Consider the following 16,679-nt stretch of genomic DNA (forward strand, 5'->3'; position numbering starts at 1 on the left):
TAAAATTGGTTGCAAATAACTCTAAATCATATGGCTAGTGTGCAAACACTGTTTACATCATGTTAGCACATAGTAGTTATCAGCAAAATTGAACTGTACACTCCATTGAGTTGAATGCATTACTTTCTTTTCAATGCATTCTGTGGTAAGGTTATGTACATAACTACACTGGGTGGTTTGGAACAGTATAGATATTGCATGTAGAGTGCTCAGTACCGTGAAAAACTCCAATGCAAGCTGAATTCAGTAACCTACCTGGTACCATTTACAGTGGAACAGCCATTGACTTGGTTTAATTCTGCAAAGGCTAAAGTTCCACTGTGTAGAGGTAATGTTACTGAAAGTAACTTCTGGAGGATAGGTAGCACACTCATAAAATTGTTTGCAAACAACTCTAAATCATATGGCTAGTGTGCTAACAATGTTTACATCATGTTAGCACATAGTAGCTATCAGCAAAATTGAACTGTATACTCAATTGAGTTGAATCAATTACTTTCTATTCAATGCATTCTGTGGTAAGGTTGTGTACATAACTACACTGGGTGGTTTGGAACAGTATAGATATTGCATGTAGAGTGCTCAGTGCCATGGAATACTCCAAAGCAAGCTGAATTCAGTAACCTACCTGGTACCATTTACACTCTGGTGGCCATTGACTTGGTTCAATTCTGCAAAGGCTAAAGTTCCACTGTGTAGAGAAGGTAATGTTACTGAAAGTAACTTCTGGAGAATAGTTAGCACACATAAAATTGGTTGCAAATAACTCTAAATCATATGGCTAGTGTGCAAACAATGTTTACATCATGTTAGCACATAGTAGTTATCTGCAAAATTGAACTGTACACTCCATTGAGTTGAATGCATTACTTTCTTTTCAATGCATTCTGTGGTAAGGTTTTGTACATAACTACACTGGGTGGTTTGGAACTGTATAGATATTGCATGTAGAGTGCTCAGTGCCATGGAATACTCCAATGCAAGCTGAATTCAGTAACCTACCTGGTACCATTTACTTTGGATCAGCCACTGACTTGGCTTACTTCTGCAAAGGCTAAAGTTCCACTCTGTAGAGAAGGTAAAGATACTGAAAGTAACTTCTGGAGCATAGGTAGCACACTCATAAAATTGGTTGCAGACATCGCTAAATCATATGGATAGTGTGCTAACAATGTTTACATCATGTTAGCACATAGTAGTTATCAGCAAAATTGAACTATACGCTCCTTCGAATAGAATGCATTACTTTATATTCAATGCATTCTGTGGTAAGGTTATGTACATAACTACTCTGGGTGGTTTGGAACTGTATAGATATTGCATGTAGAGTGCTCAGTACCGTGAAAAACTCCAATGCAAGCTGAATTCAGTAACCGACCTGGTACCATTTACAGTGGAACAGCCATTGACTTGGTTCAATTCTGCAAAGGCTAAAGTTCCACTGTGTAGAGGTAATGTTACTGAAAGTAACTTCTGGAGGATAGGTAGCACACTCATAAAATTGTTTGCAAACAACTCTAAATCATATGGCTAGTGTGCTAACAATGTTTACATCATGTTAGCACATAGTAGTTATCAGCAAAATTGAACTGTACACTCCATTGAGTTGAATGAATTCCTTTCTTTTCAATGCATTCTGTAGTAAGGTTGTGTACATAACTACACTGGGTGGTTTGGAACAGTATAGATATTGCATGTAGAGTGCTCAGTGCCATGGAATACTCCAAAGCAAGCTGAATTCAGTAACCTACCTGGTACCATTTACACTGTGGTGGCCATTGACTTGGTTCAATTCTGCAAAGGCTAAAGTTCCACTGTGTAGAGAAGGTAATGTTACTGAAAGTAACTTCTGGAGAATAGTTAGCACACTCATAAAATTGGTTGCAAATAACTCTAAATCATATGGCTAGTGTGCTAACAATGTTTACATCATGTTAGCACATAGTAGCTATCAGCAAAATTGAACTGTATACTCAATTGAGTTGAATCAATTACTTTCTATTCAATGCATTCTGTGGTAAGGTTGTGTACATAACTACACTGGGTGGTTTGGAACAGTATAGATATTGCATGTAGAGTGCTCAGTGCCATGGAATACTCCAAAGCAAGCTGAATTCAGTAACCTACCTGGTACCATTTACACTCTGGTGGCCATTGACTTGGTTCAATTCTGCAAAGGCTAAAGTTCCACTGTGTAGAGAAGGTAATGTTACTGAAAGTAACTTCTGGAGAATAGTTAGCACACATAAAATTGGTTGCAAATAACTCTAATTCATATGGCTAGTGTGCAAACAATGTTTACATCATGTTAGCACATAGTAGTTATCTGCAAAATTGAACTGTACACTCCATTGAGTTGAATGCATTACTTTCTTTTCAATGCATTCTGTGGTAAGGTTTTGTACATAACTACACTGGGTGGTTTGGAACTGTATAGATATTGCATGTAGAGTGCTCAGTGCCATGGAATACTCCAATGCAAGCTGAATTCAGTAACCTACCTGGTACCATTTACTTTGGATCAGCCACTGACTTGGCTTACTTCTGCAAAGGCTAAAGTTCCACTCTGTAGAGAAGGTAAAGATACTGAAAGTAACTTCTGGAGCATAGGTAGCACACTCATAAAATTGGTTGCAGACATCGCTAAATCATATGGATAGTGTGCTAACAATGTTTACATCATGTTAGCACATAGTAGTTATCAGCAAAATTGAACTATACGCTCCTTCGAATAGAATGCATTACTTTATATTCAATGCATTCTGTGGTAAGGTTATGTACATAACTACTCTGGGTGGTTTGGAACTGTATAGATATTGCATGTAGAGTGCTCAGTACCGTGAAAAACTCCAATGCAAGCTGAATTCAGTAACCTACCTGGTACCATTTACAGTGGAACAGCCATTGACTTGGTTCAATTCTGCAAAGGCTAAAGTTCCACTGTGTAGAGGTAATGTTACTGAAAGTAACTTCTGGAGGATAGGTAGCACACTCATAAAATTGTTTGCAAACAACTCTAAATCATATGGCTAGTGTGCTAACAATGTTTACATCATGTTAGCACATAGTAGTTATCAGCAAAATTGAACTGTACACTCCATTGAGTTGAATGAATTCCTTTCTTTTCAATGCATTCTGTAGTAAGGTTGTGTACATAACTACACTGGGTGGTTTGGAACAGTATAGATATTGCATGTAGAGTGCTCAGTGCCATGGAATACTCCAAAGCAAGCTGAATTCAGTAACCTACCTGGTACCATTTACACTGTGGTGGCCATTGACTTGGTTCAATTCTGCAAAGGCTAAAGTTCCACTGTGTAGAGAAGGTAATGTTACTGAAAGTAACTTCTGGAGAATAGTTAGCACACTCATAAAATTGGTTGCAAATAACTCTAAATCATATGGCTAGTGTGCTAACAATGTTTACATCATGTTAGCACATAGTAGCTATCAGCAAAATTGAACTGTATACTCAATTGAGTTGAATCAATTACTTTCTATTCAATGCATTCTGTGGTAAGGTTGTGTACATAACTACACTGGGTGGTTTGGAACAGTATAGATATTGCATGTAGAGTGCTCAGTGCCATGGAATACTCCAAAGCAAGCTGAATTCAGTAACCTACCTGGTACCATTTACACTGTGGTGGCCATTGACTTGGTTCAATTCTGCAAAGGCTAAAGTTCCACTGTGTAGAGAAGGTAATGTTACTGAAAGTAACTTCTGGAGAATAGTTAGCACACATAAAATTGGTTGCAAATAACTCTAAATCATATGGCTAGTGTGCAAACAATGTTTACATCATGTTAGCACATAGTAGTTATCTGCAAAATTGAACTGTACACTCCATTGAGTTGAATGCATTACTTTCTTTTCAATGCATTCTGTGGTAAGGTTTTGTACATAACTACACTGGGTGGTTTGGAACTGTATAGATATTGCATGTAGAGTGCTCAGTGCCATGGAATACTCCAATGCAAGCTGAATTCAGTAACCTACCTGGTACCATTTACTTTGGATCAGCCACTGACTTGGCTTACTTCTGCAAAGGCTAAAGTTCCACTGTGTAGAGAAGGTAAAGATACTGAAAGTAACTTCTGGAGCATAGGTAGCACACTCATAAAATTGGTTGCAGACATCGCTAAATCATATGGATAGTGTGCTAACAAATTTTACATCATATTAGCACATAGTAGTTATCAGCAAAATTGAACTATACGCTCCTTCGAGTAGAATGCATTACTTTATATTCAATGCATTCTGTGGTAAGGTTATGTACATAACTACTCTGGGTGGTTTGGAACTGTATAGATATTGCATGTAGAGTGCTCAGTACCGTGAAAAACTCCAATGCAAGCTGAATTCAGTAACCTACCTGGTACCATTTACATGGAACAGCCATTGACTTGGTTCAATTCTTCAAAGGCTAAAGTTCCACTGTGTAGAGAAGGTAATGTTACTGAAAGTAACTTCTGGAGGATAGGTAGCACACTCATAAAATTGTTTGCAAACAACTCTAAATCATATGGCTAGTGTGCTAACAATGTTTACATCATGTTAGCACATAGTAGCTATCAGCAAAATTGAACTGTATACTCAATTGAGTTGAATCAATTACTTTCTATTCAATGCATTCTGTGGTAAGGTTGTGTACATAACTACACTGGGTGGTTTGGAACAGTATAGATATTGCATGTAGAGTGCTCAGTGCCATGGAATACTCCAATGCAAGCTGAATTCAGTAACCTACCTGGTACCATTTACACTGTGGTGGCCATTGACTTGGTTCAATTCTGCAAAGGCTAAAGTTCCACTGTGTAGAGAAGGTAATGTTACTGAAAGTAACTTCTGGAGAATAGTTAGCACACTCATAAAATTGGTTGCAAATAACTCTAAATCATATGGCTAGTGTGCAAACAATGTTTACATCATGTTAGCACATAGTAGTTATCAGCAAAATTGAACTGTACACTCCATTGAGTTGAATGCATTACTTTCTTTTCAATGCATTCTGTGGTAAGGTTTTGTACATAACTACACTGGGTGGTTTGGAACAGTATAGATATTGCATGTAGAGTGCTCAGTGCCATGGAATACTCCAAAGCAAGCTGAATTCAGTAACCTACCTGGTACCATTTACACTGTGGTGGCCATTGACTTGGCTCAATTCTGCAAAGGCTAAAGTTCCACTGTGTAGAGAAGGTAATGTTACTGAAAGTAACTTCTGGAGCATAGGTAGCACACTCATAACATTGGTTGCAAATAACTCTAAATCATATGGCTAGTGTGCTAACAAAGTTTACATCATGTTAGCACATAGTAGTTATCAACAAAATTGAACTATACGCTCCTTCGAGTAGAATGCATTACTTTATATTCAATGCATTCTGTGGTAAGGTTATGTACATAACAACTCTGGGTGGTTTGGAACTGTATAGATATTGCATGTAGAGTGCTCAGTACCGTGAAAAACTCCAATGCAAGCTGAATTCAGTAACCTACCTGGTACCATTTACAGTGGAACAGCCATTGACTTGGTTCAATTCTGCAAAGGCTAAAGTTCCACTTTGTAGAGAAGGTAATGTTACTGAAAGTAACTTCTGGAGGATAGGTAGCACACTCATAAAATTGTTTGCAAACAACTCTAAATCATATGGCTAGTGTGCTAACAATGTTTACATCATGTTAGCACATAGTAGCTATCAGCAAAATTGAACTGCATACTCAATTGAGTTGAATCAATTACTTTCTATTCAATGCATTCTGTGGTAAGGTTGTGTACATAACTACACTGGGTGGTTTGGAACAGTATAGATATTGCATGTAGAGTGCTCAGTGCCATGGAATACTCCAATGCAAGCTGAATTCAGTAACCTACCTGGTACCATTTACACTGTGGTGGCCATTGACTTGGTTCAATTCTGCAAAGGCTAAAGTTCCACTGTGTAGAGAAGGTAATGTTACTGAAAGTAACTTCTGGAGAATAGTTAGCACACTCATAAAATTGGTTGCAAGCAACTCTAATTCATATGGCTAGTGTGCAAACAATGTTTACATCATGTTAGCACATAGTAGTTATCAGAAAAATTGAACTGTACACTCCTTCGAGTAGAATGAATTACTTTCTATTCAATGCATTCTGCGGTATGGTTGTGTACATAACTACCCTGGGTGATTTGGAAATGTGTAGATATTGCATGTAGAGTGCTCAGTGCCTTGGAAAACTTCAATGCAAGCTGAATTCAGTAACCTACCTGGTACCATTTACAGTGGAACAGCCATTCACTTGGTTCAATTATGCAAAGGCTAAAGTTCCACTGTGTAGAGAAGGTAATGTTACTGAAAGTAACTTCTGGAGAATAGGTAGCACACTCATAAAATTGGTTGCAAACAACTCTAAATCATATGGCTAGTGTGCTAACAATGTTTACATCATGTTAGCACATAGTAGTTATCAGCAAAATTGAACTGTACACTCCATTGACTTGAATGCATTACTTTCTATTCAATGCATTCTGTGGTAGGGTTGTGTACATAACTACACTGGGTGGTTTGGAACTGTATAGATATTGCATGTAGAGTGCTCAGTGACATGGAATACTCCAATGCAAGCTGAATTCAGTAACCTACCTGGTACCATTTACACTGTGGTGGCCATTGACGGTTCAATTCTGCAAAGGCTAAAGTTCCACTGTGTAGAGAAGGTAAAGATACTGAAAGTAACTTCTGGAGCATAGGTAGCACACTCATAAAATTGGTTGCAGACATCGCTAAATCATATGGATAGTGTGCTAACAATGTTTACATCATGTTAGCACATAGTAGTTATCAGATAAATTGAACTGTACACTCCATTGAGTTGAATGCATTACTTTCTTTTCAATGCATTCTGTGGTAAGGTTGTGTACATAACTACTCTGGGTGATTTGGAACTGTATAGATATTGTATGTAGAGTGCTCAGTGCCATGGAAAACTCCAATGCAAGCTGAATTCTGTAACCTACCTGGTACCATTTACTTTGGATCAGCCACTGACTTGGCTTACTTCTGCAAAGGCTAAAGTTCCACTGTGTAGAGAAGGTAAAGTTACTGAAAGTAACTTCTGGAGCATAGGTAGCACACTCATAACATTGGTTGCAAATAACTCTAAATCATATGGCTAGTGTGCTAACAATGTTTACATCATGTTAGCACATAGTAGTTATCAGCAAAATTGAACTGTACGCTCCTTCGAGTAGAATGCATTACTTTATATTCAATGCATTCTGTGGTAAGGTTATGTACATAACTACTCTGGGTGGTTTGGAACTGTATAGATATTGTATGTAGAGTGCTCAGTACCGTGAAAAACTCCAATGCAAGCTGAATTCAGTAACCTACCTGGTACCATTTACAGTGGAACAGCCATTGACTTGGTTCAATTCTGCAAAGGCTAAAGTTCCACTGTGTAGAGGTAATGTTACTGAAAGTAACTTCTGGAGAATAGGTAGCACACTCTTAAAATTGTTTGCAAACAACTCTAAATCATATGGCTAGTGTGCTAACAATGTTTACATCATGTTAGCACAAAGTAGCTATCAGCAAAATTGAACTGTATACTCAATTGAGTTGAATCAATTACTTTCTATTCAATGCATTCTGTGGTAAGGTTGTGTACATAACTACACTGGGTGGTTTGGAACTGTATAGATATTGCATGTAGAGTACTCAGTGCCATGGAATACTCCAATGCAAGCTGAATTCAGTAACCTACCTGGTACCATTTACTTTGGATCAGCCACTGACTTGGCTTACTTCTGCAAAGGCTAAAGTTCCACTGTGTAGAGAAGGTAAAGATACTGAAAGTAACTTCTGGAGCATAGGTAGCACACTCATAAAATTGGTTGCAGACATCGCTAAATCATATGGATAGTGTGCTAACAATGTTTACATCATGTTAGCACATAGTAGTTATCAGATAAATTGAACTGTACACTCCATTGAGTTGAATGCATTACTTTCTTTTCAATGCATTCTGTGGTAAGGTTATGTACATAACTACTCTGGATGGTTTGGAACTGTATAGATATTGCATGTAGAGTGCTCAGTACCGTGAAAAACTCCAATGCAAGCTGAATTCAGTAACCTACCTGGTACCATTTACAGTGGAACAGCCATTGACTTGGTTCAATTCTGCAAAGGCTAAAGTTCCACTGTGTAGAGGTAATGTTACTGAAAGTAACTTCTGGAGAATAGGTAGCACACTCTTAAAATTGTTTGCAAACAACTCTAAATCATATGGCTAGTGTGCTAACAATGTTTACATCATGTTAGCACATAGTAGTTATCAGCAAAATTGAACTGTACACTCCATTGAGTTGAATGCATTACTTTCTATTCAATACATTCTGTGGTAAGGTTGTGTGCATAACTACTCTGGGTGATTTGGAACTGTATAGATATTGCATTTAGAGTGCTCAGTGCCATGGAAAACTCCAATGCAAGCTGAATTCAGTAACCTGCCTGGTACCATTTACAGTGGAACAGCCATTGACTTGGTTCAATTATGCAAAGGCTAAAGTTCCACTGTGTAGAGAAGGTAATGTTACTGAAATTAACTTCTGGAGAATAGGTAGCACACTCATAAAATTGGTTGCAAACAACTCTAAATCATATGGCTGGTGTGCTAACAATGTTTACATCATGTTAGCACATAGTAGTTATCAGCAAAATTGAACTGTACACTCCATTGACTTGAATGCATTACTTTCTATTCAATGCATTCTGTGGTAGGGTTGTGTACATAACTACACTGGGTGGTTTGGAACTGTATAGATATTGCATGTAGAGTGCTCAGTGACATGGAATACTCCAATGCAAGCTGAATTCAGTAACCTACCTGGTACCATTTACACTGTGGTGGCCATTGACGGTTCAATTCTGCAAAGGCTAAAGTTCCACTGTGTAGAGAAGGTAAAGATACTGAAAGTAACTTCTGGAGCATAGGTAGCACACTCATAAAATTGGTTGCAGACATCGCTAAATCATATGGATAGTGTGCTAACAATGTTTACATCATGTTAGCACATAGTAGTTATCAGATAAATTGAACTGTACACTCCATTGAGTTGAATGCATTACTTTCTTTTCAATGCATTCTGTGGTAAGGTTGTGTACATAACTACTCTGGGTGATTTGGAACTGTATAGATATTGTATGTAGAGTGCTCAGTGCCATGGAAAACTCCAATGCAAGCTGAATTCTGTAACCTACCTGGTACCATTTACTTTGGATCAGCCACTGACTTGGCTTACTTCTGCAAAGGCTAAAGTTCCACTGTGTAGAGAAGGTAAAGTTACTGAAAGTAACTTCTGGAGCATAGGTAGCACACTCATAACATTGGTTGCAAATAACTCTAAATCATATGGCTAGTGTGCTAACAATGTTTACATCATGTTAGCACATAGTAGTTATCAGATAAATTGAACTGTACACTCCATTGAGTTGAATGCATTACTTTCTTTTCAATGCATTCTGTGGTAAGGTTATGTACATAACTACTCTGGATGGTTTGGAACTGTATAGATATTGCATGTAGAGTGCTCAGTACCGTGAAAAACTCCAATGCAAGCTGAATTCAGTAACCTACCTGGTACCATTTACAGTGGAACAGCCATTGACTTGGTTCAATTCTGCAAAGGCTAAAGTTCCACTGTGTAGAGGTAATGTTACTGAAAGTAACTTCTGGAGAATAGGTAGCACACTCTTAAAATTGTTTGCAAACAACTCTAAATCATATGGCTAGTGTGCTAACAATGTTTACATCATGTTAGCACATAGTAGCTATCAGCAAAATTGAACTGTATACTCAATTGAGTTGAATCAATTACTTTCTATTCAATGCATTCTGTGGTAAGGTTGTGTACATAACTACACTGGGTGGTTTGGAACAGTATAGATATTGCATGTAGAGTGCTCAGTGCCATGGAATACTCCAATGCAAGCTGAATTCAGTAACCTATCTGGTACCATTTACACTGTGGTGGCCATTGACTTGGTTCAATTCTGCAAAGGCTAAAGTTCCACTGTGTAGAGAAGGTAATGTTACTGAAAGTAACTTCTGGAGAATAGTTAGCACACTCATAAAATTGGTTGCAAACAACTCTAAATCATATGGCTAGTGTGCAAACAATGTTTACATCATGTTAGCACCTAGTAGTTATCAGCAAAATTGAACTGTACACTCCATTGAGTTGAATGCATTACTTTCTTTTCAATGCATTCTGTGGTAAGGTTTTGTACATAACGACACTGGGTGGTTTGGAACTGTATAGATATTGCATGTAGAGTGCTCAGTGCCATGGAATACTCCAATGCAAGCTGAATTCAGTAACCTACCTGGTACCATTTACTTTGGATCAGCCACTGACTTGGCTTACTTCTGCAAAGGCTAAAGTTCCACTGTGTAGAGAAGGTAAAGATACTGAAAGTAACTTCTGGAGCATAGGTAGCACACTCATAAAATTGGTTGCAGACATCGCTAAATCATATGGATAGTGTGCTAACAATGTTTACATCATGTTAGCACATAGTAGTTATCAGATAAATTGAACTGTACACTCCATTGAGTTGAATGCATTACTTTCTTTTCAATGCATTCTGTGGTAAGGTTGTGTACATAACTACTCTGGGTCATTTGGAACTGTATAGATATTGTATGTAGAGTGCTCAGTGCCATGGAAAACTCCAATGCAAGCTGAATTCTGTAACCTACCTGGTACCATTTACAGTGGAACAGCCATTGACTTGGTTCAATTCTGCAAAGGCTAAAGTTCCACTGTGTAGAGGTAATGTTACTGAAAGTAACTTCTGGAGGATAGGTAGCACACTCATAAAATTGTTTGCAAACAACTCTAAATCATATGGCTAGTGTGCTAAGAATGTTTACATCATGTTAGCACATAGTAGCTATCAGCAAAATTGAACTGTATACTCAATTGAGTTGAATCAATTACTTTCTATTCAATGCATTCTGTGGTAAGGTTGTGTACATAACTACACTGGGTGGTTTGGAACAGTATAGATATTGCATGTAGAGTGCTCAGTGCCATGGAATACTCCAATGCAAGCTGAATTCAGTAACCTACCTGGTACCATTTACACTGTGGTGGCCATTGACTTGGTTCAATTCTGCAAAGGCTAAAGTTCCACTGTGTAGAGAAGGTAATGTTACTGAAAGTAACTTCTGGAGAATAGGTAGCACACTCATAAAATTGGTTGCAAACAACTCTAAATCATATGGCTAGTGTGCTAACAATGTTTACATCATGTTAGCACATAGTAGTTATCAGCAAAATTGAACTGTACACTCCATTGACTTGAATGCATTACTTTCTATTCAATGCATTCTGTGGTAGGGTTGTGTACATAACTACACTGGGTGGTTTGGAACTGTATAGATATTGCATGTAGAGTGCTCAGTGACATGGAATACTCCAATGCAAGCTGAATTCAGTAACCTACCTGGTACCATTTACACTGTGGTGGCCATTGACGGTTCAATTCTGCAAAGGCTAAAGTTCCACTGTGTAGAGAAGGTAAAGATACTGAAAGTAACTTCTGGAGCATAGGTAGCACACTCATAAAATTGGTTGCAGACATCGCTAAATCATATGGATAGTGTGCTAACAATGTTTACATCATGTTAGCACATAGTAGTTATCAGATAAATTGAACTGTACACTCCATTGAGTTGAATGCATTACTTTCTTTTCAATGCATTCTGTGGTAAGGTTGTGTACATAACTACTCTGGGTGATTTGGAACTGTATAGATATTGTATGTAGAGTGCTCAGTGCCATGGAAAACTCCAATGCAAGCTGAATTCTGTAACCTACCTGGTACCATTTACTTTGGATCAGCCACTGACTTGGCTTACTTCTGCAAAGGCTAAAGTTCCACTGTGTAGAGAAGGTAAAGTTACTGAAAGTAACTTCTGGAGCATAGGTAGCACACTCATAACATTGGTTGCAAATAACTCTAAATCATATGGCTAGTGTGCTAACAATGTTTACATCATGTTAGCACATAGTAGTTATCAGCAAAATTGAACTGTACGCTCCTTCGAGTAGAATGCATTACTTTATATTCAATGCATTCTGTGGTAAGGTTATGTACATAACTACTCTGGGTGGTTTGGAACTGTATAGATATTGCATGTAGAGTGCTCAGTGCCATGGAAAACTCCAATGCAAGCTGAATTCAGTAACCTGCCTGGTACCATTTACAGTGGAACAGCCATTGACTTGGTTCAATTATGCAAAGGCTAAAGTTCCACTGTGTAGAGAAGGTAATGTTACTGAAATTAACTTCTGGAGAATAGGTAGCACACTCATAAAATTGGTTGCAAACAACTCTAAATCATATGGCTAGTGTGCTAACAATGTTTACATCATGTTAGCACATAGTAGTTATCAGCAAAATTGAACTGTACACTCCATTGACTTGAATGCTTTACTTTCTATTCAATGCATTCTGTGGTAGGGTTGTGTACATAACTACACTGGGTGGTTTGGAACTGTATAGATATTGCATGTAGAGTGCTCAGTGACATGGAATACTCCAATGCAAGCTGAATTCAGTAACCTACCTGGTACCATTTACACTGTGGTGGCCATTGACGGTTCAATTCTGCAAAGGCTAAAGTTCCACTGTGTAGAGAAGGTAAAGATACTGAAAGTAACTTCTGGAGCATAGGTAGCACACTCATAAAATTGGTTGCAGACATCGCTAAATCATATGGATAGTGTGCTAACAATGTTTACATCATGTTAGCACATAGTAGTTATCAGCAAAATTGAACTGTACACTCCATTGACTTGAATGCATTACTTTCTATTCAATGCATTCTGTGGTAGGGTTGTGTACATAACTACACTGGGTGGTTTGGAACTGTATAGATATTGCATGTAGAGTGCTCAGTGACATGGAATACTCCAATGCAAGCTGAATTCAGTAACCTACCTGGTACCATTTACACTGTGGTGGCCATTGACGGTTCAATTCTGCAAAGGCTAAAGTTCCACTGTGTAGAGAAGGTAAAGATACTGAAAGTAACTTCTGGAGCATAGGTAGCACACTCATAAAATTGGTTGCAGACATCGCTAAATCATATGGATAGTGTGCTAACAATGTTTACATCATGTTAGCACATAGTAGTTATCAGATAAATTGAACTGTACACTCCATTGAGTTGAATGCATTACTTTCTTTTCAATGCATTCTGTGGTAAGGTTGTGTACATAACTACTCTGGGTGATTTGGAACTGTATAGATATTGTATGTAGAGTGCTCAGTGCCATGGAAAACTCCAATGCAAGCTGAATTCTGTAACCTACCTGGTACCATTTACTTTGGATCAGCCACTGACTTGGCTTACTTCTGCAAAGGCTAAAGTTCCACTGTGTAGAGAAGGTAAAGTTACTGAAAGTAACTTCTGGAGCATAGGTAGCACACTCATAACATTGGTTGCAAATAACTCTAAATCATATGGCTAGTGTGCTAACAATGTTTACATCATGTTAGCACATAGTAGTTATCAGCAAAATTGAACTGTACGCTCCTTCGAGTAGAATGCATTACTTTATATTCAATGCATTCTGTGGTAAGGTTATGTACATAACTACTCTGGGTGGTTTGGAACTGTATAGATATTGCATGTAGAGTGCTCAGTACCGTGAAAAACTCCAATGCAAGCTGAATTCAGTAACCTACCTGGTACCATTTACAGTGGAACAGCCATTGACTTGGTTCAATTCTGCAAAGGCTAAAGTTCCACTGTGTAGAGGTAATGTTACTGAAAGTAACTTCTGGAGAATAGGTAGCACACTCTTAAAATTGTTTGCAAACAACTCTAAATCATATGGCTAGTGTGCTAACAATGTTTACATCATGTTAGCACATAGTAGCTATCAGCAAAATTGAACTGTATACTCAATTGAGTGGAATCAATTACTTTCTATTCAATGCATTCTGTGGTAAGGTTGTGTACATAACTACACTGGGTGGTTTGGAACAGTATAGATATTGCATGTAGAGTGCTCAGTGCCATGGAATACTCCAATGCAAGCTGAATTCAGTAACCTATCTGGTACCATTTACACTGTGGTGGCCATTGACTTGGTTCAATTCTGCAAAGGCTAAAGTTCCACTGTGTAGAGAAGGTAATGTTACTGAAAGTAACTTCTGGAGAATAGTTAGCACACTCATAAAATTGGTTGCAAACAACTCTAAATCATATGGCTAGTGTGCAAACAATGTTTACATCATGTTAGCACATAGTAGTTATCAGCAAAATTGAACTGTACACTCCATTGAGTTGAATGCATTACTTTCTTTTCAATGCATTCTGTGGTAAGGTTTTGTACATAACTACACTGGGTGGTTTGGAACTGTATAGATATTGCATGTAGAGTGCTCAGTGCCATGGAATACTCCAATGCAAGCTGAATTCAGTAACCTACCTGGTACCATTTACTTTGGATCAGCCACTGACTTGGCTTACTTCTGCAAAGGCTAAAGTTCCACTGTGTAGAGAAGGTAAAGATACTGAAAGTAACTTCTGGAGCATAGGTAGCACACTCATAAAATTGGTTGCAGACATCGCTAAATCATATGGATAGTGTGCTAACAATGTTTACATCATGTTAGCACATAGTAGTTATCAGATAAATTGAACTGTACACTTCATTGAGTTGAATGCATTACTTTCTTTTCAATGCATTCTGTGGTAAGGTTATGTACATAACTACTCTGGATGGTTTGGAACTGTATAGATATTGCATGTAGAGTGCTCAGTACCGTGAAAAACTCCAATGCAAGCTGAATTCAGTAACCTACCTGGTACCATTTACAGTGGAACAGCCATTGACTTGGTTCAATTCTGCAAAGGCTAAAGTTCCACTGTGTAGAGGTAATGTTACTGAAAGTAACTTCTGGAGAATAGGTAGCACACTCTTAAAATTGTTTGCAAACAACTCTAAATCATATGGCTAGTGTGCTAACAATGTTTACATCATGTTAGCACATAGTAGCTATCAGCAAAATTGAACTGTATACTCAATTGAGTTGAATCAATTACTTTCTATTCAATGCATTCTGTGGTAAGGTTGTGTACATAACTACACTGGGTGGTTTGGAACAGTATAGATATTGCATGTAGAGTGCTCAGTGCCATGGAATACTCCAATGCAAGCTGAATTCAGTAACCTATCTGGTACCATTTACACTGTGGTGGCCATTGACTTGGTTCAATTCTGCAAAGGCTAAAGTTCCACTGTGTAGAGAAGGTAATGTTACTGAAAGTAACTTCTGGAGAATAGTTAGCACACTCATAAAATTGGTTGCAAACAACTCTAAATCATATGGCTAGTGTGCAAACAATGTTTACATCATGTTAGCACATAGTAGTTATCAGCAAAATTGAACTGTACACTCCATTGAGTTGAATGCATTACTTTCTTTTCAATGCATTCTGTGGTAAGGTTTTGTACATAACTACACTGGGTGGTTTGGAACTGTATAGATATTGCATGTAGAGTGCTCAGTGCCATGGAATACTCCAATGCAAGCTGAATTCAGTAACCTACCTGGTACCATTTACTTTGGATCAGCCACTGACTTGGCTTACTTCTGCAAAGGCTAAAGTTCCACTGTGTAGAGAAGGTAAAGATACTGAAAGTAACTTCTGGAGCATAGGTAGCACACTCATAAAATTGGTTGCAGACATCGCTAAATCATATGGATAGTGTGCTAACAATGTTTTCATCATGTTAGCACATAGTAGTTATCAGATAAATTGAACTGTACACTCCATTGAGTTGAATGCATTACTTTCTTTTCAATGCATTCTGTGGTAAGGTTGTGTACATAACTACTCTGGGTGATTTGGAACTGTATAGATATTGTATGTAGAGTGCTCAGTGCCATGGAAAACTCCAATGCAAGCTGAATTCTGTAACCTACCTGGTACCATTTACAGTGGAACAGCCATTGACTTGGTTCAATTCTGCAAAGGCTAAAGTTCCACTGTGTAGAGGTAATGTTACTGAAAGTAACTTCTGGAGGATAGGTAGCACACTCATAAAATTGTTTGCAAACAACTCTAAATCATATGGCTAGTGTGCTAAGAATGTTTACATCATGTTAGCACATAGTAGCTATCAGCAAAATTGAACTGTATACTCAATTGAGTTGAATCAATTACTTTCTATTCAATGCATTCTGTGGTAAGGTTGTGTACATAACTACACTGGGTGGTTTGGAACAGTATAGATATTGCATGTAGAGTGCTCAGTGCCATGGAATACTCCAATGCAAGCTGAATTCAGTAACCTACCTGGTACCATTTACACTGTGGTGGCCATTGACTTGGTTCAATTCTGCAAAGGCTAAAGTTCCACTGTGTAGAGAAGGTAATGTTACTGAAAGTAACTTCTGGAGAATAGGTAGCACACTCATAAAATTGGTTGCAAACAACTCTAAATCATATGGCTAGTGTGCTAACAATGTTTACATCATGTTAGCACATAGTAGTTATCAGCAAAATTGAACTGTACACTCCATTGACTTGAATGCATTACTTTCTATTCAATGCATTCTGTGGTAGGGTTGTGTACATAACTACACTGGGTGGTTTGGA

This window comes from Hypanus sabinus, chromosome 11 (assembly GCF_030144855.1).
Source record: "Hypanus sabinus isolate sHypSab1 chromosome 11, sHypSab1.hap1, whole genome shotgun sequence".
NCBI classification, from domain to species: Eukaryota; Metazoa; Chordata; class Chondrichthyes; order Myliobatiformes; family Dasyatidae; genus Hypanus; species Hypanus sabinus.